This window comes from Carettochelys insculpta, chromosome 6 (genome assembly GCF_033958435.1).
Source record: "Carettochelys insculpta isolate YL-2023 chromosome 6, ASM3395843v1, whole genome shotgun sequence".
Taxonomy (NCBI): Eukaryota; Metazoa; Chordata; order Testudines; family Carettochelyidae; genus Carettochelys; species Carettochelys insculpta.
The window spans coordinates 83,079,128-83,106,561 of NC_134142.1; the positions used below are offsets into that span (position 1 = coordinate 83,079,128).

Here is a 27,434-nt window from a genome sequence, read left to right on the forward strand (position 1 = left end):
CAGATATCAGAAAGACAACCTCTAAAAAAACTGCTGCCTGTTAGCCTGCAATTCTTAGACACAACTCTGTGAATGTTTATGTGGAGAGAAAATCTTCCCTTACATAAAGGTATAAAGTTTATGATTTTCTCTATAGTATGTGGATGGATTGCAGCTTTTATTGTTACTGCCTTGTGGTGTGGTATGCATTTGATGCAACCTCCTTTACTTACAAAGAATGTGCAGGTTGAACTTCTCAAAGCCAGCACTCTCTCATCCAGCAACATCCGTAATCCAGCATGGTTTTAGTTAGCTGGACAACCACTTATCATGGGCTTGGCCAAGGTACCCGTGCTTCCATAAAGTTTGTTTATAAGCACCAATCCTGGCTCTCAGTGGTCTGTTCTGTTATTTAGCTCTAATTTACCCCCAAATGTCTTCTAGGAGTCCAATTAGCAGTGGAAGTGTTGGTAATGTGCCACACCAAGGATAAGTAACCTTTCCAAGGCAGAGTGCTGAAATTCGACCTTTTGACATCTATGTCCAAGCGCAGGTGATACTTTTTAAAGTCGCTAATAGTCCTACTTACAACAGCTTCATTAATAAATACATTAGGATGCAGAGCTTTACCTATTTAGGTGATGGTTGGAAGCATTAGGTGGTCTTTTGTAACTCCACATGCAGCTTTGAGGGGCGGGGCAGAGAGGCTGATGAAAATCGGCTCACATGCCACTCTTGGCACCCATATCGGGGTTTGCTCACCCCTGTGCTAGACAGTATTGACCTGCCGTGGTCTGGCAAATTCTCTCGTGTGGTACCAGTCTGGTCCTGAGGGTACTGGACAAGAAAGGTTCAGCCTGTACGCACAGTCCTGTTTCTCTGAACACAGTAGGAATTGAAAAGCATTCTCTTAGCTTTTTCCTCAGGGTCCTGTTACAAGTGCTTCTCTGTCTTCCTGTCAGGCTTCCATTCTGCCTTCTTTTTGTGGTTCTGTGGTGTTTTTCCTGTTCTCTGGCAGCGTCTAGCAACCACGCATGTACACACATACGTCTACACACACAGCATGTCCTCCCTAAACAATTAACCTGGGCTTTTACTTTGGTTGTTAGCTCACACTTGCCTCCAGCAGGTCTAGCTTATTTGGCTCAGTGGTGGATTTGAGCCCAGGCTGTGCTTTCACTAAGGCTTTGTCTACAATAAACAGGTTTTAGCAAGGCAGCCAGGTGGCTAAAAGTTAAGCAGTGTAAACGTAATTTGTTGGCACTTTTGCAGGCCAAATCTTCCACCTCTATGCTGTTTCCTTTGCTGGCAGGAGAGCATTCCTGCTGATCTTAAAGCACTGTTAATGTAAGTGCTTGACACAGTAAAGCTTTTGTCCTTCAGTGGGGTGGAGGGTTAAGCACTTCTGAATGACAAAAGTTTTATTGCTCAACTGCCAGTGTAGACAAAGCCTTAGGCCATGTCTACACTTACAAACTTACCCTAGCAAAGCTGTACCAATGCAGCTGTGTGGCTGTAAGATCACTAGTGTAGCTGCATTATGGCCTTCCCACAATTCCCTTTGAAGGACAGACAACCTCTCCCACAAATGACTAGGGAAGAATCCTAGATAGCGTCTGCACACAGAACTATGGGATATGCCTGCAGCCATACATGGGCAAATGCAGTTACAGTCAGCACTCAATAATGCAGACAAGGCTTTGCAGTGGGAACCCAGACCTGTGGTATGCCAACCCAGGTGTTCACATCCATGCATCAGTCACCTGAATTAACTATGTAGTGAAGACATATTGCCAAGCACACAGCTGAAATCAAATGCATGTCATGCCCCCTGGCATTATCAGACCTCTGGAAACTCTGGACCGTATAGCTTAGCCACTGCCCAAAGTGACATAGGTCCAATCCTTGGGGTGGTTTTCTACTCTTGCTGCTATCACTCAATAAAGAGGTATTTATTCATGTCCTCATTTAGTCGGAATGGAAGGCATTTTTCATTCCCAAGAGTGTCAGTGAGGTGTTGGATTTACCAAATCCTAGAATAACATCACACATTACTATGCTATATTTACGTAATGCCTTTCTTCTGCATGGAACACACAGCTAACTCAAAGAAAAGGGGTCAAGTTAGAGGTAATTCAAAAGGCAGAGTATGTTGTTAGACTCCATAAGAGCTGTCAATACTCACTGGACAAGAAAAAAAAAAACTATGTGTAACTTGTATGCTGTGGAGACAGGAAAAAGTTGTATATTAAAGCACCAGGTTGGCAGGATACTATTACATACCAAAGTTTTCCTGCAATTTGAGAGAATCCCCAGCTTTGGTGGAAGCCAGATGATCTCTGGCATTGTCCTTCCCTAAATATCAATCCACAGTCTGACATTTTCCTGCAAAACCTATTTTGGCAGGCCAAAGAGCACTGTCCATATTCCCTCTATAAGGGTGAGCACATTTCTTTGTGAACATTTGACAGTATCATAAAACTACTGCAAATTTGGCAATCTTAGCCCAAAAATAGCCTGTCTGTACTACAAAAGTTCAGGATGGAGGAGCACTGGGTTAACTGTATGACAAACTACAAGAGAGGCTGTGACTGATTATATACACTTTTTCTGTGTAGCTATTCACACAATGCTGACTAAATTCCCAGTCCCATCTCAGTATAGAATAAGATCTGTGGAAAACCTGGGATGGATTCTCTGAGCCAAGGTGGGTGTGTGTGATGAGGGAGAGAGAGGTAGGTAGGTAGGTAGGTCTTCCTGAGGCATTTGGAAAGGACTAGTATACTGAAAGGCATTACATTGCCCTCACTGGCTGCGTCTACACGGGCAGCCTCTGTTGACAGAAGTCACTGTTGACAGAGAAACCTCAGCAGTACCTCTGCCAACACATTGTGACTACGCATAAAAGCAGATCGAAGAGAAATCCTCTTTGTCGACTGAGAGCAGCACTGCCCTGCCCTCTCTAGAGAGAATAGCTGCCTGGAAGCTCTGCAAACAGGGCTTCCTGGGGAACCAGTAGCCCTCTCAGGTGACAGAACTGTCTATGTTGGCACTCTGTCGACAAAACACTGTCGACAGAGGCACTATTCCTGATCGGCAACAGGGGTACCGATGCAGACTGAAGAGCTGAATTTTGTTGACAAACTCTCAACAGAGTGCTTTAGCTGTGCAGATGCTTAGCGGGTTTTGTTGACAAAAGGGCTGTTCTGTCGACAGAAGCTGCCCTTGTAGATGTGGCCACATGTCTTCCTTGAGCTAGTGTTATCAGTTTCTCCCATCTGCAGTGAATAAGATTTTTTTCAATGTATAGTAAGTAAAAAACCCTGAGCATAAGTGCATATTTCAGCCAACTTTCCTGTTTTCCCTTGTGATTTTTTAAAAGCTATATGTAAGCAAGAGACCAAGGTTGAGTTTATGATGATAATCTTTTAAAGACAAGTTTCTGATGACACATAAAATCCTTGTCTAGGTTTTTGGCCTGAATTATGCTCACATATCTCTCTCGTAAATGAATATCATAATGATCTCAACCCCAGACATATTCTCTATGGCAATGTTTTCTGCTGCTGACTCCAAAGCGTATTATGTAAACATAATCTCTGATACAAGTAATGTACAGTACAGCTCTTTGGCATATACCCAGTAACTTCAGTAAAAGTCTGAGTAAAAAATGACTGAAGACCTTTGAATTTAGCCCAGCAAAGTTTTGTTTTTAGATTTTGACTTTTCATTTCTAAGTCTAAATGAAGACTATAGAAAAGCTAGGAGCTCAGACACACTACCACACGTCTCAGAATAATTTATGTCACTCAGAAGTGTGAATAAGCCACACACATTCATTCCCCAAGCAATGTAAGTTTCAACAATTAAGTGCCAGTATAGACAGCACTATATCCGCAGGAGAGCTTCTCCCACTGAGATAGCAGTCACCTCTCCCAGAGGTTATTTATTATTTATTTATTATTCCCTCCCATTGGCATAGAGCATCTCCACCAGAGAAGCTACAGAGGCACAGTTGCCTCAGTGCATCTGCGCCCCATAGTCCCTAAGTCTGCTTTACAAGAAACACTTTTGTGTGTATGTATAAATACACATGCAAAAGCCGATATTTGACCAATGGATACCTTCAGGCTATGTCTACACTAGGGTGCTCTGCTGACAGAAGTTCCTGTCAGAAGATACCTTCAAACAAAACTTCTGTTGACAGATCACAGCCAGACTGCCAAGCGAATCAAAGGAGTGATCCGTTCTGCCAACAGAGAGCAGCTGGACTGCCCAGCCACTCTCTTGACAGAATGGACAACTGGAAGCACAGCAGACAGGGCTGCCTGATGTCCCAGAAGACCTGTCTGTCAACAGAGGCCCCACCCCATCTCAGACAGAGGCATTGACAGAATCTATTGACAGAGATGTTCTGCCTCATGGGGGAAGCAGCAGAACCCTGTCGATGGAAGTACTGCATTCTGTCGATTTACTGTTGGCAGAACGCCTTGGGAATGTGGATGCTCTACAGATTTTGTCAACAAAACAGCTTTGTGTAGACATAGCTTCAGATTAGTTCTGATAGATGCCATAAAAGTGAAGAAGCAACACCTGTTTGATGTGACACCTATTCTAATTGCCACCACTTCATAAGACTGCTATATGACTCAGGCACTCAACCAGTCACGTGCTATGTCTACATTGGCACAAAACTTTGAAATGGCCATTCAATGGCCATCTGCTGATAGGAATAAGGGGATTTCGAAGTTGGTGGGGTCCTTTTGAAAAGGAGCCCCATCTGGACAAGCCGCGTGGGAGCAAAACACAGCAATTTCGAAGAGCTGTGGCCGGTGGCATGCTAATGAGGCGCTGAATATACATTTCAGCACCTCAGGTCATTGCTGGTTGAAGTTTTGTCCCATTGTAGACATGGCCATGGAGTAAATATATAAAGGTCAAAGCTCACCTACAGCAGATGTCATAAACACATGCAACTTTCTTCTCCTCTGATCCCAAGTACTGTGAAGTCTGATGCTGCTGTAGCATGTCAGTTTTCCTGCTCTGACAACATTTCAGCCCTGATACAGCAAAGCACTTATTTGTGTGCTTAACTTTAAGGACATGCTAAACCAATTGGCTCAATTGTGGACTTAACTGATGGCAACATATTATGGTAAAAATCAGATTTTTTTGTGAACAAAAGGCTTATTATCCTTGTGATAAAAAAGCATAATTTAACAGCTGTTGTATCATTTACATAATTACCAAGGAAAGCAGGTCTTTAGCCAAAGGCTGGACACATCTTTGCCCTTTTATTGAATGGTGATAAAATCTTTGTGAGTTGTGAGTCCTTAGTGCTTGAAAGCCAATAATATTGTGAACTATTGATATATTGATAAGCCAGGTAATCTTAAATCTCTTAGCAGGATAGGGATTGGATCTTTGTTGATTTTATATATCAGCGCATTGTTTGGTTATTTTAAAATGTCAGTTGTCTGAAAGAAGATATTTTTGAACAATACTTAAAGTAGCAATATCAGAGTGCTGGTGACCAGCAAAGAAATGAAAATTATATTGCTGGTTCTATTGCAGATTTCTCTGAACCTGATTAAAGCCCTAGATTCAGCGTAACATACATCAGACATTATTCATCAGAAACTGAAGAACTTTGGATCATTTACATATATGATCATCTCCTGTCAACAGTTTTTAGGGAAAGGATTATTTTGTCAAAAACCATGGTGCATGTATACTATGATAATAGACACCTTACAAATGCAATACAGTCAATAATGTTGTGGTAATGCACACATTTTGGAGTAAGATTAATGCCCAAGTTTGGACAAAATTTGTGAGGTCTGTTGATTTTCTAGGTAATGGTTGGATGGCTTTCCACAGAACAATTAGTCTAGTTTACAGGTTTATCTTTAAAGAAAAGTAGGATGACTACACATTACTTAAATCTGTCTCACTATAGAGAAAAACAACCCAACAAATGATAGCTTATTGCTGATTCTGAAGTTGATGTGTTATTTTATGTATTTCAGAGTCTGCTACAATTTGAACTTTAATTCTTCCCTACTTCCATCCTACTTTGTCTTGTACAGTTCTTAATCCATTTATGGAGATGCAGGGGAAAGCAGTATGGTTTTGAATATTTTAAAGTGACTGTCCTCCTGAAAATTCAGCAGGTAATGATGTAATCAGCAAGTTTAATCATTATACTTTTATGCCTTATTAACTAGGAAGTTATACCAATCAAAGCACATTAGCCTATACCTGTGACAAGCTTTGCACGTCCTGGGGCTTACAGACTTTTCAGCCATGCACTTACTGTGCCTATCTTCAGTTGTCATAATTCTGCTGATGTATAATTATCATATATCTCCTTCTAAGGTCAGTGCCTAACTATCAACCCTTAAGTGTCATATATTCACTTCATTAGCTTCTAATACAAAGGTCATCCTCTCAATTACACAGCTACAGATGTATACCTCTTAATTCTGTAAAGACTATGGTTACATTTCTGCTATAAAACCAGTTATATAAAAAAGTTCTTATTGTCTTCTTGGAGCGTTTTAACCTTGCCACTTCTGCTTTAATGTTTCTGAGGGTATGTCTTCTGAAGGTATGGATTGATTCAGCAGGCATCAATTTATCATGTCCATATGATACCAAAATGAGAAAAGTAAGGGAAGTCAACAAGAGAGCATCAGCTGTCAACTTACCACACTGAAGACAGAGAGATAAGCAGACCCCTAAGTTTATCAACTTCAGCTACTTTATTCATGTATCTGAAGCTGCTTAACTTAGGTTGATGACCCACAGTAATATAGACCAGGCCTGAGGATACAGCTAAACTACAGTCCGACTTGATGTTCTGAGATTGATTCATCAGTGTTTGATTTAGCAGGTCTACTGAAGACCCACCAAATCAAACACAGATCACTTTGCAATCAACCCTTGTGCTCTGCCCCAGACAAAAAGAGTAAGGAAAATCCACGGGAGAGTTTCTCCTCTTGCCCTCACAAGGTGTAGACCCTGCAGTAACTTGACCCTACATTGACTGTAGCTATATTATTCATGTAAATAGAGTTGTGCAACTTAGACTGACTTTCTGCAGCAGTGTAGACATAATCAGAGATATCGGTACTGTCCAAGTTCCCTCAGATTCTTCAGGTAGTTTATAACAGACGCAAGTCATTTTCTCCTGGGATTGTATGCATTTAAATCTGTGCTTCATGCACATATTGGCCGTGTCTACACGTGCCCCAAACTTCGAAATGGCCATGCAAATGGCCATTTCGAAGTTTACCAATGAAGCGCAGAAATGCATATTCAGCGCTTCATTAGTATGCGGGCGGCAGCGGCGCTTCGAAATTGACGCTCCTTGCTGCCGTGCGGCTCGTCCCGACAGGGCTCCTTTTCGAAAGGACCCCACCTACTTCGAAGTCCCCTTATTCCCATGAGCTGATGGGAATAAGGGGACTTCGAAGTAGGCGGCGTCCTTTCGAAAAGGAGCCCCATCGGGACACGCCGCGCAGCGGCAAGAAGCGTCAATTTCGAAGCGCCGCTGCCGCCCGCATACTAATGAAGCGCTGAATATGCATTTCTGCGCTTCATTAGTAAACTTCGAAATGGCCATTTGCATGGCCATTTTGAAGTTTGGGGCACGTGTAGACGTAGCCATTCTGTCTTGCTGAGCATTACAAAACATCCAAGTGTGTGTGCATTTAAAGAGAAGTGTGATGTGACAAATAAAGTTCTTTGCCTTGAGGAGAGGAGAGGACACTGCAAAATCTAAGCATTCCTCCCACAGGAATTACTTGAAATATCTCATTTGAAAAGGAGCGTGCAGCAGTTGCACTGATATATCTCATTCTGCACACACACAGACTATCCCATTTCAGTTCCTTCTTCTCTCCTAAATTATTCACACTGTTCTATAAATTGATTGGATTAAATTAAAATAAATTATATTTCTTGACAAATTCATGTGACCTTTTAAGAGAATTTAGGAAAAGAACAGCTTAGTTCAGTCGGTAGCAATAAGAGTTTCTCACCAGTGATGTAAGTGTGAATTATATTGGTTACAATGCTCTCTACTTTCCTGTTCAAATTGGAGTTAAACTGTTCTGAAATCAAAACATAAAAGCAGTCATATAGCACTTCAAAGACTCACAAAATAATTTATTAGATGATGAGCTTTCGTGGGACAGACCTGCTTCTTCAGATCAAAGCCTTACCAGCACAGACTATGATCTGAAGAAGTGGGTATGTTCCACGAAAGCTCATCATCTAATAAATTATGTTGTGAGTCTTTAAAGTGCTACATGACTGCTTTTTTGTTCTGATAGAATACAGACTAACATGGCTATCTCTCTGTCACTGTACTGAAATCAGGATTTGTATGCTAATTAACAAGGAGAAGATCTCTCCTGTCCCTTACCATATATTAGAGATGAGCCTGAAGGTGCGTGCATTGGAGGGTGCTGATGCAAAATGGAATTGTACCAATACATCCAAGCAGTGCATTTGGAAAAATTTCTGATCCAACTTCCCCTCAAAGCCTATAGGCAGTTGGGACTTTGAGTCAGACCCTAATAGAGCTGGGAGCCAGGCAGTGCTTCCTCAATGTTTGAAGGGTTCAGCTCTTAGCTTTTGGTTTGGGCTCATCTCTATTATAATGTAATTAAACTGTAATCCCTCCAGCCACTTCGTTTAATACTGGGATTGTTCTGACTCTGACCCCTCTTTCCCTATTCTCTGTGCTTGAAACTTGCCACGTGTGAACTGTAAAGGTCTCCCCAAGTCAGACACTGTAGTGGTTGAATTTCAGAGGGAAGAAAGCCAACTTGAAATAGTCAAGATGATCTGAAGTCATACTAAAATTTGGCTTTAGTGAGAGTGGTTTCTCTTTCCTCTTCTGTTTTTAAGTTTGTTTTGGAAGCTCTGTGTTTAAAAGTTCTGGAAATACTTAAAATCCCCACTTCTAGTGAGATTTCATTCTGATCTTTAGCCAACCTAACTTCATTGACTTGAGCAGGGCTTCTCCTGATTTACTCAGGTGAGAGAGCAGAATCAGGCCTGATGTATTTAAATAGTACACAGCGCAGGCTTGTATAGCACAATGTCTGCAACACATAGTAGCGGTTTATTCATCACATTATAATGCTTCTTGGCGTAGTCTAGGTGTAACTTAATTTATGGGCCTTGTTGGCCTGAGAGCCAGAGAAGAAGGATGTGACACTAAGGAAATTACAATTAATGACATCTGAATGTTTGCCTTTGGAATAAGTGTAGTTCACAGTTTTCAATAACTTAACTACACTCATGTCATTAAACAGTAACTAAACATCATCAAGACAGTCACACATGCCCCAGTTCAGCAAAGCACCAAAGGATGTGCTTAATGTTTTAGCACATGCCTAAATACATTATTGAGCAAAAGCAGTAAAGAATAAACACATACATAAGTGCTTTGTTGCTCTGGCGCTTGACCATATATCACTGTAATCCTCTGTCTCCCTTTTTTTTCTCTCTCTCCAATGAAGTAGGCTTTTTAATGTGGATCCTATGTTCTGAGTATCTTAATTCTGCCCTTTGTGCAGCTTCATTGGTTTTCCAATTAATGATTGGCGGGTGTTTGCAAGAGATTATTTCCTACTGGGAAGCACAGGTGTTAGACAAGCAAGTATAGTCATTCTACAGTTGTGTTTAAAAGACAAACATGATTAGCAAGGGTGGCCAGCTATATTTCAGGGAAACAAATGGACGGTATAATAAACCCTCCACAAAACAAAGTTTATCAGATGTACCACTCCACAATGGTTCATTCATATATAAATTCCCATCTCTGAGTTAGTGTACAATTCTCTGCAAAATTATTGTTTGAAGATAAACTTCTTCTCTGAGCTGTTCCTTATTAGATATCTAGTGTGTAATATCAGACGCCAAATAAGGGATGTATCATTGGTCAAATTGTGAAAGTGATTTTGAACTAGTGGTGAGTGAACTGGTAAAAGTTCAGAGGGTTGGATGACAGGGCCCAGGTAGCCACCCTGCTGGCCAAGATTGCCAGAGTACATCACTCGTAATTCCCACTATTGACACAACCCTGATATTTCCCTGAACTGCCTCTGAGCTGGGGCCAAGGGCAGAGGGTCCATTCCAAGACTAGATGTGGACAGAAAGGGATAAACTGAAGAAATATACTATGCTACACAGATACCTGCCTTATGGTTGTTTGCACTCCTGTAGCCATGTCTATTCGGATACAATGAACTACTTGCAAATAGAGCTTAAAAACTAGTTCGTTCAACCCTGTAAAAATCATTCTGAATAAGTATACATCTGAGGAAAAACAATCTGTCCGTAGACAATTTCATCCATCTCCCTAGCTAGGTGTTTATGTCTCATGAATCACCATGGAACTAAAGAACAGAGAAAAGGTGAAGTTCATCCAGGTAATTTATTCATTCTCTTCCCCTCATCTGCCATCAGCTCTACTGAGTATGTTCTGCCACCCAATTACTCCATAGTTATTTACAGGTTTTTGATGTGAATCTAGTTGGGAAAGTAAGACTTTCTCACTCTCTCCAAAACCTCTCCCACTGCTAGATCTGAATGTTGTTTATAAAGAATTCCAATATTTTCTTTACAAATTTTGCGTGGCTTTGCACATCTGGCTTCCAGCAAAGAATGGGATTGAAAGTGCAAGGAATCTCATGGGAAAACCTGTTTTTGTGAGAGATCTGGTCCAAGCTTTGTTTGTAAACCCACCAAGCTCAAATAAGTGTCAAATAAACAACCTGACTTCTGAGTATCTACCCAAACCCTAACCCATTTAAGCTAATTTGCCCCAAGTCACTTGTGCCTTCTATAATAAATCTGAACTGAATATTTGTCAAATTATTTCCCATCACCAGCCTTCTTATGCCCTGTACATGTTGCCTTTCTCTGCCTTATTCATCAACCGGGGTGAAAAATGTGTTTTCATTACATTACAGGAAGAGTGCTGTAAATGGATCTTCTGAAGTGATCGAATGAATTCTGCCTATATTAGCTAATCTGTATTCAACCTCATTTGAGGGATCTTTGAGGCTGGGGTTTACACTGTCAATGACAAGTCATTTTTAGTAGCATGGATGTAACCCTACTTAGCACATTAAATGCAAACATGCTTTCACAGCCTATCCTTGTTTATCTGAACAGGGTCTTAAAGGCCAGGATTAGCCAATTCCCTTCTGAATTTGTGAGCCTCCTGCTGCTCAAGGAGATTACCAGATTCAGTTGGGATTGGAGCCTCCAGGAGGACTGGTGAAATCCTACAAAATACAGCTGCATGTGTTCCAATAGGCTGCAACAGAATCAGATACCATGGAAGCCCAATCTTCCCAATGAATAAGTGCTGAGAAATCTTAAAGAATGATAAAGCGCCTTGTGCTTTCTGTTATTCATATTGGTAGATCATTCATTTCTGCATCTTTGGTTGCTAACTACTTGTCTTTGAAGCTGGCACAACATAGACCAATTTCTGCTAATTAATGTGCCATGATCATGCTACCCACACACCTTCTGGATGTGGTGTAGTGTTCCATTTTGTGGCAGACACCATTTACAGAGAGAATGATGCATCTGCTCTACAGCCTTAGCTACCAGCCAGCTGACTTTTAACTCACGTGGGAGAAGCTCATGCACTCCACTCCAGAGGTCCCAAGTTTGATTCCACTTGTCAGCATTGCAATTACTGTCAGCCTGGGAAACTCTAGTGCATTCATACCTCTGATAGTGACAGAATAAAAAATTATATTGGATATGTGTTCATCTTAAAGGCAAAAGCCAAATACTTATTATCTGGGTTTAGGAAGAAAGCATTTTCTTATGGCAGGTTTTTTCATATCCACAATTGGGGTCTGTGTACCTTCCTCTGAAGCATCTAGTAGACTGATGACAGACGCTGGATACGGCAACAGACGAACCATGCATCTGATCTCACAAGGCAATTATTATACACCCTAAAATCAAAGCATACTTCTTTCTTAAAGCTTCCCTTCTAATCCACTTTTCTTTCTTGCAGAAAAGGCTGGAAATAGAAGGTATCACAGCCCACTTGCTATGTCTCTGCAAATGGTATTTATTGAGCTTTGAATTAAGCTTTTTAGTAAATAGTAGGCTGTGCAGTAACTGTGATTTATTTCACAAATACAACTGAGGTGTACACAGGATTTTCCTCCGCTCTGTACCACTGAATAATCCTTTTCTGTTTTTCCTTTTGGAAGGATCTTGTTGACAATTCTGACAAACACCCAGCTAAGAACGTGATCCGTTTAAATAACTTCAGTGCAGGATGTGTGTGCACAACTCTTATGTCGCATTCATCCTCAGTCTTAGCAAAGGGAGGGAGCTAAATGCGGGCACAACCATTGCCACTTGCCACCTCGCAAGGCACAGAGAAAAGAGCTTGCTGCAGCCACAAGCAGGCCCATATATTCTACATGGGTCTTCAGAGCTTGCACACCAGGCAGTGGCACGCTGACTCCCAGCCTGCTGGGCCAATTGCCTCACATGCTGTGTGGAGCAACTTACACAAAGTGTGAAGCAGGTGTAACTGCTGCCAGCTCAGAATTCCCACTTGCTTCCCTGATAGTGTTTTACACCCACTTTGCATTCACACCAATCATATGGTATCCTTGTGGCCCAGAGTACAGCAGGATTTTTAAAAAGAGGAGATGTTTCTATGAATAGTAAGAATAGCCACAGTTAGAATTAAAGAATTTTAGCAGGGACACAAACCCTCATATTTAGGGGCATGAGCAACTGCTTAAAGTATGTCTACACAGCCAAGACAAACCTGGCATTGGCTCAAGGCTGCTGATGCATAGGAAGGGTGAAGGGGGCAGCTGCCCAGATGCCTGGTGATTTAAAAGGGCCTGGGACTCCCCTGTACTGCTCATTCTGCCAGTACAACAGCAACCACAGCAGCTGGAGCCCCAGGGCTCTGAAATAACTTCTGGATCCTGGGGTGGTGTGTGCCAGATAGCTCTGAAGAGCTGGCTTTGGGGAAGCTAATCCCCCACCTTACCCCATCTGGGCCCAGGGCCTGGTGAAGTCTGTCAGTCACCCTGACCAGGCCCATGCCACCTGACCTGAATTTACAGGGCTCAGTCTGCAGGGCTTTTTCACTGTTGTGTAGACTTCTGGGCTCAGGCTGGAGCTCAGACTCTAGGCCCAGGGTTCCCTCTAATTATTTCCATCCTGGGTGGGATAAATTTTCTTATGTGCACTACGGCATATGGGCTTGTGCACCACCAATAGCAAATCATGCTGCCAGCTGTGAGTGGCTGTGAGTGCTGTGATAATCACCTGGGCAGCATATGACTCTCTCCTTGATGGCTGCCCAAGGGTTCAGCTTACAGGGAACACTGCTCCAGGCCCCAGCAGGGTGGGAGGGTACAAGAGATCCGGCTCCAGCCCAAGCCCAGAAGTCTACACAGCAATGAAACAGCCTCAGGCCCATGAGCCTGAGCTGGCTAGTACTTGCAGGTTTTATTTTGTTGCCTACTGACACTAACTCAAGTCTTCTAATAACAAAAATTTTGGTGGTCTGATTGCTAATTGCTGCTCTGACTATTTCTTCTGAAATACCCACTCTAAGTTTTGGAAAAACACATAAATATGCCCATATACATGTTCAACACATTATAACTGATTTAAGTAAGGCTGCTGCTTCTTTATTTTGTGCAGTGGGCTACATCTACACTGTGAAATAAATTCAATTTTCTTAAGTACAATTTTATAACGCTGGATTTTATAAATTTTAATTTGAGTATCTTCACCTCCCCAGAAAGGCCCCATAAATTCAAGTTAGTGTTGCCATACTGAATCGCCAAACACTGACTGTTGCAGCAGTGCATTGTGGGAACCTATCCCATGATTCCCTTGGCCCTGTAGCATTCTGGGTTTTTTCGCTGGTGCAGCATGGGGAAAAAAAATGCTCTGCAAGTGGTTGTAGGTATATGATGTCATCTTGCCACATTGCATTGCTCTCATTCCCCTTCTGTGGAAGGCAAATGGCCATTTTTTCAGAAGGAAAAGTAGGGAATCCCAGGCGAAAGACGACCAACTAGGCTGGCTTCAGAAAGTGGCAGAACCATGTAAGCTGCTTGCTCAGCTGCTTTTCCCTTGTTGAAAGAACACCTTTGCATTATTATTCCCTTTAGGTGCATCTTTTGCCTGATCACCCAACTAGTGTGCCAGGCAGGGGCCTGCAATATCCACATACCAGAATGACTCTGTGCCCTGGGATCTCCCAGGTAAATGTGTCATGTCAACTGGTCCTTCAGATACTTTGCTCCACCTTGAAACCACCCCTGCCTGGCTCGAATGGAGTGACTTTTATGTAATAAGCCAAATAGCGCGCCAGGCGGGGGCTGTCATACCCACATGTAAGAATGTCTGTGCTCTGGGATCACTCAGGTGCCACCTCATCTGGTTCCTCCCCTTGAAAGCACGGTATGTATGGCATGGCACATCTTGCAGCTAATAATGGGAACAATTAAATTCACTGAAAACAAAAGTGCTTTCTTGAAATGCAGCCAAATTTCCAAAGCTTGCCTTGGTCCGATGGATCACGCTATAGGGTGGTGGTGGAAGCTGAGGGATCAGTTGAGATGGTCCCTTCAAGGGACAGGTCCCTTTGGGGGGCTTTCTCTGGTGATGGGGGGCCAGCCCCACATATCTTTGAGTGCAAGGGCCAACTCCCTCACCTATGATCAGAGGTGGGGACGTGTAGCTGAGAGACCAGTTGAGATGGTCCATTTGGGAAACAGGCTCCCCTTTGGGGCTTTTTCCAACAGTGGGGTGTAGTTGAGGGACCTGTTGATGGGGTCCCCTCATTGGCTTTCTGCTAACCCACGCCCCACCCCAGCGTGTGCTGCCCCACTGAAAACATAGCAAAGACAACCAGCCTCTGAAAATCTTTGCCTCAGGGGTGAGACTTCCCCCCACCCTGCCCAGTCCCCCAGTGACAGCCAGTTCCTGAAAATCTTTCCTGACTTTGGAGCCTTCACCACACGCAAGCTAGGACATGGTGCTGCCTGGCAACCTGGTCTGCACTGCACCACAGACACGTGCTTTTATTGTGTTGGGGGCTAGCCACACGATGTGGTTGGATGGGAGATAGACCCCGACTGCATGGCACAGGAGGGGAGCTACCCCTGTACAAATGTGAACTGCAGAAGTTTCTCAACCTCTCATATAGGCATGACCCCCACAGTCTAGTTGCCATGTAGAGCAGTTGGGTGGGGGCTGGCGCCAGCACTGAAAAAAAAATCTCAGCCTCTCCTACAATATCCTGTGCAGGGAAGAAGCCACCACTCCACGCTGGGGCTATATTTTTATGGGTAGATGCAATCAGAAAACTGATAATAAAGAAATTAATTAAAAATTGGCCCAGGTGCCCACTTCAATTTTCTGGTCTTCCTGGGGCTGAATTCATATTCACAGGCTTCCTATTACTTACTTCCTGCACACCTGGAGAGCAGCAGAGATGGAAGTGCCCAGAGTGGACAACTGTAGGGCCTTGTGGGATACCTCTGGAGGCCAATAAAGTCAATGTAAATAATTGCCATTTCCAAACTAGCATTAATCCGAACTTTTAAATTTAAACTTGGTGCTATCCTGACTTCGCTTTGTGGGTGTAATAATATTGACCTCAGCACACCCCAAAATTGACCTAATGGCATTCAGAGTGAAGACTCTGACATTGTAAAACTGATCTAACTGTCTTAAACGTGACTTTATGATGTATTGTAGACATAGCTGCAGTAACAAAATTAATGTGCAGTTGTATTTTGGTGCCCCGGCCCCCCACTGCACATTGTCCTGGGCTCCCTTCCACAGCCTTGCACATAAGGATCATCCTACTCCTTGCCTCCTGACCATAGTGTCCAGTAAGACCAGCTCTGCTGAAGCCCAGAGGCCCACAGATGAAGCCTGTAGCCCCCCACCAGAGTCCTGCCACCCCCAAGGAGTCTGAAATCCAAAGTCTGGAGCCCTGCAACTGAAGCAGGGCCAGTGGCTGAAGCTGCAGGTTTGGGGCAAAGCAGGCTGAAGCCCACTGCCAGAACCTCTAGCTGAACCATGGGAAGGGGCTGCAGGGAGGAACCACTACAGTGCTCCCTCCCTTGTTCATCTCTGCACAAGAGCCTGTCGTGGCCACAGAAAAACCTCCTGTTTACCATATGTGGCCACACCGGCTGCGTTTGAGAAATGCCACCCTAAATGACAGTGCTTAAGAAAAAACTCCTGATAAAGGCAGGAACATCCACCAACTAGTGTGTCTTACCCAGTACAGCTGTTCCTATGTTCTTAGGTTCCATTTTGTCCATGTGTAAATGATCTAGTACATTCAAGACAGCAGGGAATCAGGCCCTGAGTATAGCATTGGCTTTATGTCTACCATGCCCACTGGTGTCCTAAGCAACTCATAGAAAGGCAGACAAGCAGAGTACCTGCCCTAACAAGTTTTCAATCTGAAATTGTAGCACCACACAAGAAGCGAGTCTGACAATAGATGAAAAGGGAGAACTACGTAAATAAGATTACACTGGATTCTGTTTCCAGGGTTGTGAGCAGGGTTTCCTGCGAGGGCAAGGAACTGGTAGTGAGCCCAAGTCTACATTTTCTGGCACAAGTTATATTAAGTTATTTGATTTGATTCTTACATTTACAGTGGTTGTCATTCAAATCATTACAAATGCCTTTACAAATCATTATTACCACCCAAGTCGTGGGATGCTGCTATGGTAACTCCTTTAGTAAGTCTACTACATACTGTATGCACAATGGCAATATTCTAGATTGTGCTTCACTTTTACAAGTGCAATGTTGTCCTGGTATCCAGTTATGAAAATATTTTCCAGGCAAGCAAAAATTCTAATATTGTTTCTCCCCAATAGCATCCTTACAACCAACCATTCTTGCTGTTTTCTACGATTGAATGTGGTGAGAACAGCAATAAGGCAGGAGTTGGTCAGCTTTAATCAGGTCTTGTTGATTTGAAGGGAATGGGTATAGACAGACAGTATAGTGTTACAGGTCCAGAGCCATCTGGGATTCTTACTTGCTTGGTGTCTATATGTTCTATATTCTGTCTGGTGCTGAAAGAGATAAATTCCAATATTCATGGCCTCAGCCACATTCTGAATGCAAATTAAAGCACTCTAGTCTCAGAAAATCTTCTTAGCATTAAGTACCATTGAAACTGTCTTTGTTCATTTTCTAAATCCTTTCTTTCCACTCTCAGGGAAGTGGGATATGGTTTCTTTTAGTCTCCTGTAATGAGCCAGAATACTCTTTACAGCAGTCACAAAGAATCCTGGAATTGTAATAAACCTGGCAGACTTAACAAGTGTAGTCTAATGAGGGAGCCAAAGGTGGAAGCTGAAATATATAGTGGCCAGTTTATTTTTACGGTGGAGTGTCTGTAGAAAATATGATTGCTCAGTATGATTCTCATACTTTCAGTGTGGCACTTTTCTAATACCTCAAAACAATGAGTGGAATGATTATTCTGGAATTATAACCAACACCACTAACAACAATAAATCAATTATCAGAAAGAAAGTGATCTTTCCATGGAAGAAATAGCAGTGTATAATACACAGCTCTAAGAAGTTCAATACATATAATAATAGATAGTAAATTGATATATTTTCAATTAACTCTCTTTCCTGTAATAGTCACTTTTTCATCTGTAGCTTGTTGGCAACATACAGCTTGTCCGTCTGTTCTGTCATTGAGGACTTTTAGGATCATTCTTTGTCTTGACCCTCCCCACTTGACCTTGGCACCAGGAGTGACCCTACTGGGAGAAGGAAGTTCCTTACAGTATCACTTTCAGGTTCATTGGAACACACAAGCCCACTCACCACCACAAGGTGACGATCCAGAGAGTGAGGAGCCAGGGTAGTGCTACAATGGCTGTGAAGGCAGATGAAAGCTGCAGCAGACAGGAGACTCTCAGTCATCATGGATCCCATGCCATTAGACCTGAGCCCTCTATCCATCAAAAGCCATGTGGTGGCTGCAGTGCAACAGTTCCCCCCCATGCTAAAAGAAGTCACACACAGGTATCTTCCTCTGCATACTACTCTCCTGAACTTAAACCCTATGGTGACTAAAGAATGGTGAAGGGAGCAGGACTGTGAAATCTGGAAGCTCTTAGTCATGGACCAGCATGTAGGTGGTAGATGTAAGTATCGGTCATTCCATTTCGAGGACTGAGGTGGTAGAAGGGTCCAGCTGCTGCTTCCATGACTGAGCAACCCTATTTAGAAGCCGTTCTGCTCACCCCACATGGGGAGGAGACTAGAAAATATGCCCTAAACATAGTTCACCTCAACCCCCCGATTGGTTAATCGCATCCACGGGGTTCGCCTCTGTGTGGTCAAAACCGAACAGTAAACTTTGGAACATGGAATGTTTGGACTCTAGTGGACAACCCAGACAGAGTGACCTGAAAGACACATGGCAATTATCACCTGCAAGAGGAGATGATTCAGTATTGATATTGCTGCCCTGGCAGAAAGACGTAGACCAGAAGGACAGCTAAGAGAAGAGGGCAAAAGGCTGAGAGCGAATAGATGACATCAAGAAAGCTGAGGTGTTTAATGTCCACTTTGCTACAGTCTTCTCTAAAAAGATTAATGGTGACCATATGCTCAGTACAATTAGTATTAACAGTAAGGGAAGAAATGCAAGGACAGCTAAGAGAAGAAGGTGGAGGGTACATGTTTTTCTGGAAAGGAACCCCAAAGGAAGTTCATGGAGTAGGATTTGCCATCAAAAATGAACTGACAAAGATCCTATCTGAAGTCCCTGTTGGCATCAATGAGTCTCGTGACTCTCTGCCTGAAGTTTGCCAAAAATCAACAGACACCCTGTCATCAGTGCTTATGCACCAACTCCAGATGCCAAAGATGACATGAAGGAGAATTTCTACACCTAATGGTCATTCAACAAACTAAGTGTGAGTAGATATCTTATTTTAAATACAAGCAATTTAGAGCATTAAAGGTTCAATCCAGTTAAACAAAGGATCAAATTACTCAGTAATTTAATTACAGCAAGTGGAAGGCAGAATCAGGCTCACTGATGGGGCTGGGGTGGCAAAGGAGGCAACTGCCCTGGGTCCCTTTGAAATGCTGTGGCAACACTGTTCTGCTACTTCATGCGGCTGTGACTGGGGGAGCCAGTGGTTCAGTCAGAGCAGTGCTAAGGGCTGACTTCCCTACGCTCTGTCCTTTCTGCCCTTGGTCCTGTCCCTTTCAGCAGCGCGTAGTCAGGCCCCCTTCCCACCTTACCTTGCAGCCTGCAGTGGCTGTCAGTTCCACTGGGCAGAACAGACCCATAGGATCAACTCTATTTTCCTATTAATCCTCATTTGTCCCATAAGCACACCAAAGTTGGCTTGATCTCTCCTTCTCAGTGGAAGGGTAGGTGAGTCTAGTTTTTGGAGCTCCTCAGAGGAGGCCCTGGCTCATTCAGTGAGGAGTGCTGGCACACCTCGCTCAAATCTGGATGTCTGACTCTTCTGAATATACACCATCTTCATGGCACTGGACTGAAATTAATTAATTGGATCAATAAAAAGTTATATAAAATTTTTGAACTATGAAATGACGATGAAGGAAAGATGTAAGTTCACATGGATCTTTATCATCTAACTCTCTTGACACCTATGAAAAACAACCTGCCTGTTCATTACTCTCCCTACCATACATCTGCCTTCTCATTGTGTCAGTCACACTCATTCATGCATCTATTGCATACCAGATGTGCACAAGTTGTGCCATAATGCTCATCAGTTGTGATGCTGTCCCCACCTATCTACCTATAAAGAAGGGAAACCATGCTATTCACAAGGTCAGGTCACAGTCTGGGGAAAGTGTTCCCATTATGTAATTTACATGTAAGCCAGAAAGCAGTAGTAAGCAGCCAAAAGGTTTTTCCCTTCTGTTATTGCCACATTTACTTTACTCTGTTACTTTACTAAAGTTCAGAAAGATGATTGCCATATCATCTATCTGGCCTTAATTTCACAGAGAAGTTTATGGTTGGGAATGAACAAGGTCTTATCCTATTGGCCAGTCACTAAAGGTCTTCTTTCTGAGACTTCTTATTAATGGGGTTTACATTATTGCCAGGAGTGCATCTTCCTTGCCAGCAATAAAACCCTACAAATCCTAGACTCCTTGTAGTTTGTATCCAGCAGGAATGCCCAGACAAGATGTTGTTGCTTGCCTTCCCGAGTTAAAATATATCTCCTTGTGTTCTACCACACTTCTCTGCCTGGAATTGCTCTCACAATATATTGTTCCCCTCATGTTTGCCAGGCCCTGGTCATGATAACTCTGAGAAGAATAAATGAATGAATAATGGGAAAGAAGTATCAGAGAGGTAGCCACGTTAGTCTGTATCTTCAAAAACAACAAGAAGTCCTGTGGCACCATATAGATTAACATATTTTGGAGCATAAGCTTTTGTGGTCTCATGAAAACTTATGCTCCAAAATATCTGTTACTTTATAAGGTGCCACAGGACTTCTTGCTGTAAATGGGAAAAAGGAAGCAGAATGAGGATTTCTGTACTTTCAGTAACTTTCTCCATGTCCATAGAATGTGAATTATGTTCCTGTTGATGGAGTTGTTGAGAAAGTTATGAGAGAACAGTGTTCTCATGATGTTATTATGCATTTTCCTGGTGTCTTCTGTATAAAAGTCCTCAAAGCACCATTTGCAAGTATGAATTAATTAAGGCTCAGTTTGCCTCTTGTGAGATACAGTAGCCCTTGTTCCCATTTCACAGATGAGGAAAATGAGGCATAGAGATAAAGTGAACTGCCCGCTGTCCAACAGCACATCAGTAGTATAGATAAACTCACTGCAGCTTTTAGACCTTCTTTATAGAAAATGAAGTAACAAAATGAGGAAGTGGGCCCTTTTAGTTTTATTCTACCTTAGAGATGAAACTGTAAAGTAGAGAGAGAAAGCAATAAAATGAAAACATTTCCATTATCTCACTGGCCCATGGGAAAAGCAGCAAAGCAATGCTATATTTCATTGTCACTGCACTGAAATACTATAATGTCCGCTTGTATAAAATTCTGCAGCTGTTCTATGCTATTTTACAGAAAATCCATTTAACTCTCCAATGATCTAAAACCATCCCACGCAAGAATGATTAAAAAAGGAGGAGCCAGTACTCAGCTGGCTCCCCATCCCACCACACCAGCCAATCCCATGGCAGGGGCTGCCAAGGTAGGTACTGGCAAGTACCAGCACAAAAAAAGCACTCTATCAATCGCTTTGCTACATAGACTTAAGCTGAAGGAAAGCCCAGTAACTAGACTATTTCTACTTCATATGAATTTCACATATGATTCTCATGACAGAAATCTGTTTATTTCTTTAACATTGTTATTTAAAAGGGCACAGTTCAACTTCTATGCTCTCTCTCTCCCCTCCTCAGTAGCCTAACTAAGTACATACTTCATCATTTCCAAAATATGAGATGTCTTTCTCTTACTTTATTTAAAGTTAATTTAAAGGACAAGAATTCCAAGAGGAATTCCATGCTTTGATGACAATACTGGCTTAAATTATGTGAACATTTTATGTCAAGCATTTTTTCTGCATAGTGATTGTTATTACCTTGATGTAGGGCCAATTTGTGTTCTCATCTGTGCTGATTAAATTGACCTTCATAGGAAACTGAGAGCAGAATTGGGCCAAAGAGTCAGTCTGACTGTGCATACTCTTCTCGTTTGTTGTCTGAAATGTAAGTTGAAGATCTATCACAGAACTTTGGGATGCTCTTTTAATACTAGGAACTGCAAGCATATGTACCACACATTCAATGTGCCACAATCGAGCCTCCAGAGTTCAATTTTGCCACGTCTGTGAAGACACAGCAAAATCAACCTCTCTGGGCTCAGCCATTGACCCTGGTACTCCATGCTATTGCCCAAAGAGCCCCGATCTACTCCAGAGAACAAAGTCAATTCTTACTTGTCAATTCTAGCTATGCTAGTGGCGCAGCTAGAACTGCGTATCAGGGATCGACTTTGTTTCCTAGTGTAGACCAGGCCTTGGTAGAGCGGCTGTCTCATAGAAAAGACACTGAAGTGAGTCCCCAGATATCCACCACTGCACTAGTGGAATTTAAAGACAGCCTGGTACTTTCTGTGTATTACTTATGGAGTTAACCCTGTGTTTGGATGACATGTCCTCACTCAGTAAGTACGTTCTAACATTCAAGATGATGCAATATTGCTGCACATCTAATCATGTTGTGCTGACCTACAGTTAACTTGCAATTTGGGATATCTTGGGACTGATTCTGATCTAAAATCATTTGCTCTACCTGGATTTCTTATTTTGACTTGTGAAATTCAGAGTAGAATGGGTCCCTCTGGGTATCAGAACCAAAACCTATTGCCCTTTGTGATTGAAAACACCTTGGCTGTTTCTACACAGGCCACTTCCTTCAGAAGTGGCATACTAATACAGGGAGCGAAAGATGCTAATGAGGTGCGGATGCAAATTCCCTGTGCCTCATTAGCATAATGTCACATGATTTGGAGTCTGGAAGACCGTTCTTCCGGACTCCAAAACACCGTGTAGAAGCGCAGCTGCTGGGGGAGCTTCCGGAAGGAAGTCCTTCCGGAGACCCCTTCTTCCCAAAAAATTTTCTATTATTTTGCTGTTACATTTGCCCATTATCCATTTATTTTGAAGATCGCAGTTAGAATTACGCAATTCTAACAAAAAGAGAGATTCACTAGTCTATTGTTTTTAAAAGAAAGTTCCATGTACTGCCTTCATATATTGAAAACACCACTACTTGCTGGCAGTGCCCAACTTTCCAGGTCTCTGGCTTTCATCCCAAGCTTACTGCCATTGACATCTCCAACAACCAGTGGATCAAGAGGATGACAATAGGTTTTTAGGTTCAATGGAGCCGATAGCCACTGTGGAACCCAGGCAAGGTGGTAGAGAGGGGCTCAGCTCCATGCCCCGGAAGGGGAGGGGCCCAAGTGCCAAAGTAGAGGCTGCAGACCGGGCCCTTTTGAGATGCCAGGCTCATATGCAGCTGTCCCCTTGGCTTTCTCCCCCCACCCCCATTGACAGGCCTAATTAGGTTCTTTTCTTTTGAAGTGAAACTCTAAAGTGATAACCATGTCAACACAGACTGTGGATAACTTCCTTCCGTCTTTCCCAAGGGCCTCTGTAAAATAGAAATGCTCTGATACTTTGATAAGTGCTCTTTTATATATTTGCCATCCGTGAATAGTTCTCCTCATTTCATGATCTCTTGAGTTGACACAAAACTAGCGTCAGTTATACTTCTTGGTGATTTCACCCATTTAGGAAACATGTTCTTACTTTGCTCTGCTTTGCATAACAGCTCCTCCGTGGCTTTTTTTCTGGCATCTCCAGCTGGGTGCTGTTCAGCAAAAGTAGTATGTTTTTTGAGAAAATGCCTCCTGGGGTTACAGTTTTTGTTGTTGGCAAATTTCTCGTTGCAAATGAGACATAAAGGGAGCCGAAATAAACTCAATATAAATGCAAAAGATTGGGTCCATTGAGTTTGAAGTTCTCTGTTTTCCTCTTCAATTTTCCTCTTTTTTGAAGCCATTCCACTTTAATTATGGTAATTTTACTTTACATTTAATTTCAGTTTTCTTTCTTGAAATGTGTGTGGTCCTTCACAGAAGGAATACCACGAGCTTTCTTCTCCTTCACAAAAATCAAGACTTTATTGGCAACATGGTCAAAACAGAGATACAGTATCATATTCCACAATGCACTGTACATATTAGAAGGGGAGTTATCCAATGTTTCAAGATAACATATTGTTTGCTATATAGATATGTGTTGTTCATTGTGGGGCTTTTAGATGTTCACCATTTATTGGAAATAACCAGGAGGGGTTTTTTTTTCACTTTGCAATTATAACATCAGGAGCCACAAAGAAGGCCTTCCAGAGCTGCAGGTTACAGACCCCTGTCCTAGGGAATCAATAAAACGCACCAGACTCAGGATTCCATCTAGTTTGGTACCTCATCTAAGTATAAGGCTTGTTGGCTCTTACCATTTAATATTAGCTAGTGTAGCTTTCCATAAAAACAAATATTGAATGTCCTGTAAACATGCTCTGGCTCTGAAGCTGCCTGGGCCAAATGGAAAGAAATGCTACATAGAGTGAAGACTCAGAACTGGGGGAGAGGGGGGAATCTGAGCATAATAAAGTGATTATTATGGTCAATTTAAATCCAGGCCACCTTCATGTCTTTGGTACACAGAAACACACCCATCTTTAACCTGAGTTTCACAACTCACCTTTCTGGCATAAATGACTCACACAACAGGAAGGAGAGAAAGCAAGTTCTGACAGGATACATTTAGAGCTAAAGATTAGAAAAGATAGTCACAAAGATGTGCACTTAAAAGACATGACACTCACATTAACATGAAGGTAGAACCATTGGAGCAACTGGTTAGTCAAATGGAGTGATCTGGGTTTAGACCATGCCCTATTAAAGATTCAAGAAGCTTCTCTGTGACCAGAATAGAATGAATCTTGGCAGGAGGTAAACAGCCAGTGATAACTACTGTTATCTCTTTGCTAGTGTGCTCTGCTTCCCACAGCAGATTTCGTATTTGATTGGTTACTTACAGAGCAACTCTGACCAATGAGAATGAGAAATAGGTGGTATGTGGCTGAATGTGTATTTGTTGTCCTTGTGTGTCCAAAACCAACATACATTCACATTGAAAACAAACAAAAAAAAATCAGTCCTAGTTTCAACAGAATTGCTGGCAACCATGTGACCTCTGAACTGCTGTGACTTAGGACAGATCTGGGTCTGTTCAAGTCCAGACTTGCTGTTTTTTTGGCCTGCTAGACTCACTTTTTTTCTGGCTTCCGTGTGGTGGTTGGAGGCTGGAGAAGATTATTTGAAAAATGAAGAGAAGATGGGAATAAGTGAAGAGGGTTTTTTTCTCTATAATTTGCTGGAAGCCCTTGGGCCCAATTCTCAGCTGACTTCAGTGATGCTGCAGTCATGTGTTCTAAACCTTGTGATTCACCACACAAACACAGTGGAGGATGCATGCTGATGAGATGAGAGGACAGAATTGCTCCCCATAGGAAGGCAAGTGGCAGTACCAGAATTCTGCTCTCCTTTGAGTTTCACCAGGGTACTGCGGATTTGCAACTCAAAGTGCTCCACGAGAAGCTCATTTGTAGAGCAGCTGGCTTCATCCTGTTCCTTCCTTCCTCAGTTCCTCATTCATGTCTTGAGCTCTGCGCCTCCAGTACAGCCAGGATGTATTTGTATATTGTCAGTTGTACATGCTGCACTCCACCTACCTGACAGACTTTCTTTTCTGAGGGTGTGTGGCCTGAAGCCCAGGTTCATGGATTAATCAAACCAACTTCTCAATTTTTGTGTCGCACACAGGGAATTTGAGAGGTATCATTGAAAACTGATCTGTTACCTGACAGTCTAGACCAGGCGTGTCCAACCCGTGGCCCGCGGGCCGCATGCAGCCCTGGACAGCTAGTCATGCGGTCCCACAAGATCGTAAACTTTTAACATTATTATGTGATTTATATACATTAACTATATTATATATTTTATATGCAGCCCAAGACACTTCCTCTTCACTCAATGCAGCCCAGGCAAGCCAAAAGGTTGGACACCCATGGTCTAGACCCTCCTTATGCCGTAACATCCACAGACCCAGCACAACAGGTTAGTGTCCAATCTTAGGGAAGCTGGGCAGCTTGTGTTGTACAGTGTCTCTAGTGATAATGTGCAGGCCCATGCTATGGTGTCACTATTTCGTATGGTCATCTGAAAGGTGAACTGTGAAGGTGTTGGGCAGCTGCTGTTTTACATGAACATAGCTATGCCCTAACACTGGCTAAACCCGCTCTTGAGGATCTTCCCTTCATAGCAGGACCGTTGGGTGACCCTTTCAAAGTCAGCCCAGGTGCATTATTTACACCATCTCATAACACAAGAACTAGGGATCACCAAAAGAAATAAATAGAGAGTACATTAGGGTGAATGACATATACCTCTCTGTCCCCACCTTTTTGAAGATCTTATAGCCTATAAAGCCCTATCCTCATGTGGTCTTTGTCCCAAAGGGTTGGCAGGGTTCCATGTAGCCCAGGCAGGTATACATCTTTCACCTTAATGTACTGGCTGCCCGTTAATCACACATCATATGGCAAGCTATTCCATACCCAAAATCATTTTGTTGCCCTTTTCTGGACCTTCCCAACTCCAACATATCTTTTTTTTTAGATGGAAGTTTTGAGGGAATTAAGCACAGTGACTCCAAGATATCTCTCTTGAGTGACAGCAGCTAATTTAGATCCTACCATTGTATGTGTATAGTTGGGACTCTCTTCCCAACGTGCATTACATTGCATGGATCCATGCTGAATTTCATCTGCCATTTGTTGCTAAGTCACCAAGTTTTGTGAAATTCTTTTGAAGTTCTCTGCATTCTGCTTGGGACTTAACCTGAGTTCCATATCATCTGCAAATTTTGCCACCTGTTCACCCCTTTTTCCAGATCACTTATGAATATATTGAATAGGATTGGTCCTCGTACAGACCCCTGGGGGACCCCACTATTTACCTGTCTCCATTATGAACATTAACCATTTATTCCTACCCTTGCCCCCCATCTTTTAGACAGCTACCAGTCCATGAAAGGACCTTTCTTTTTATCCACTGACAGCCTACTTTGCTGAAGATCCAAAATCCATTAGTCAATGTGCTTTGGACCAGGTTTGCAGTCATGCTTAACAGGATGATGAACAAAACACAAACTGAAAGTAAGGAAGAAGTGAGTCTGGAGGGAGAACAGCAGAGAAGCTTCTATTTTATGTGCTGTAGGATGTAAATACACCCTTATGCCACACTCCCTTTCTGTCACTTTTTGGCTGGCTTACACACAAACCGCATGCAAGCAGAACAGCACAGCTGGTGAATTTTTTTTCTTTGTGTAGTTCTGTCATGGCCCCCCATGCTTCATGAAAATTGGCTCATAAATATGAGTATGCATAACTCAAAGATACTTTATGCAAAGTACATCATGAGACATGTCATTTTGAAAGTCGTAATCTGTTGAATCTGTATATCCTATTTGTTTGCATGTATCCTTCTTCTATGTGAAGTTAGAAATATTATGATTATAATAAATAATATAATAAAAATACCTTTTTATTAGTTCAGATATTGTACTAAAATCTATTACTCATACTTCAGGAACTTAATGGCTGGGTGACCAAATCAATAACTTGTAAATGGTTTTGTTTCCTCCTGTAAGCCCAAACTGTGCTTGGTCACATAAATACATGTGGCCAGGCCACCTGATGCTGGA

At 42.5% G+C, this 27,434-nt stretch overlaps 1 long non-coding RNA gene across 1 annotated transcript; it reads left to right on the forward strand.

Annotated features, from left to right (window-relative positions):
• Window positions 1-27,093, forward strand: LOC142014225 (uncharacterized). Its single transcript, XR_012645892.1, has 3 exons — window positions 1-109; window positions 25,679-25,786; window positions 26,744-27,093. It is a non-coding gene; the product is annotated as an uncharacterized LOC142014225 (long non-coding RNA).
• Window positions 27,094-27,434: the final 341 nt, after the last annotated feature.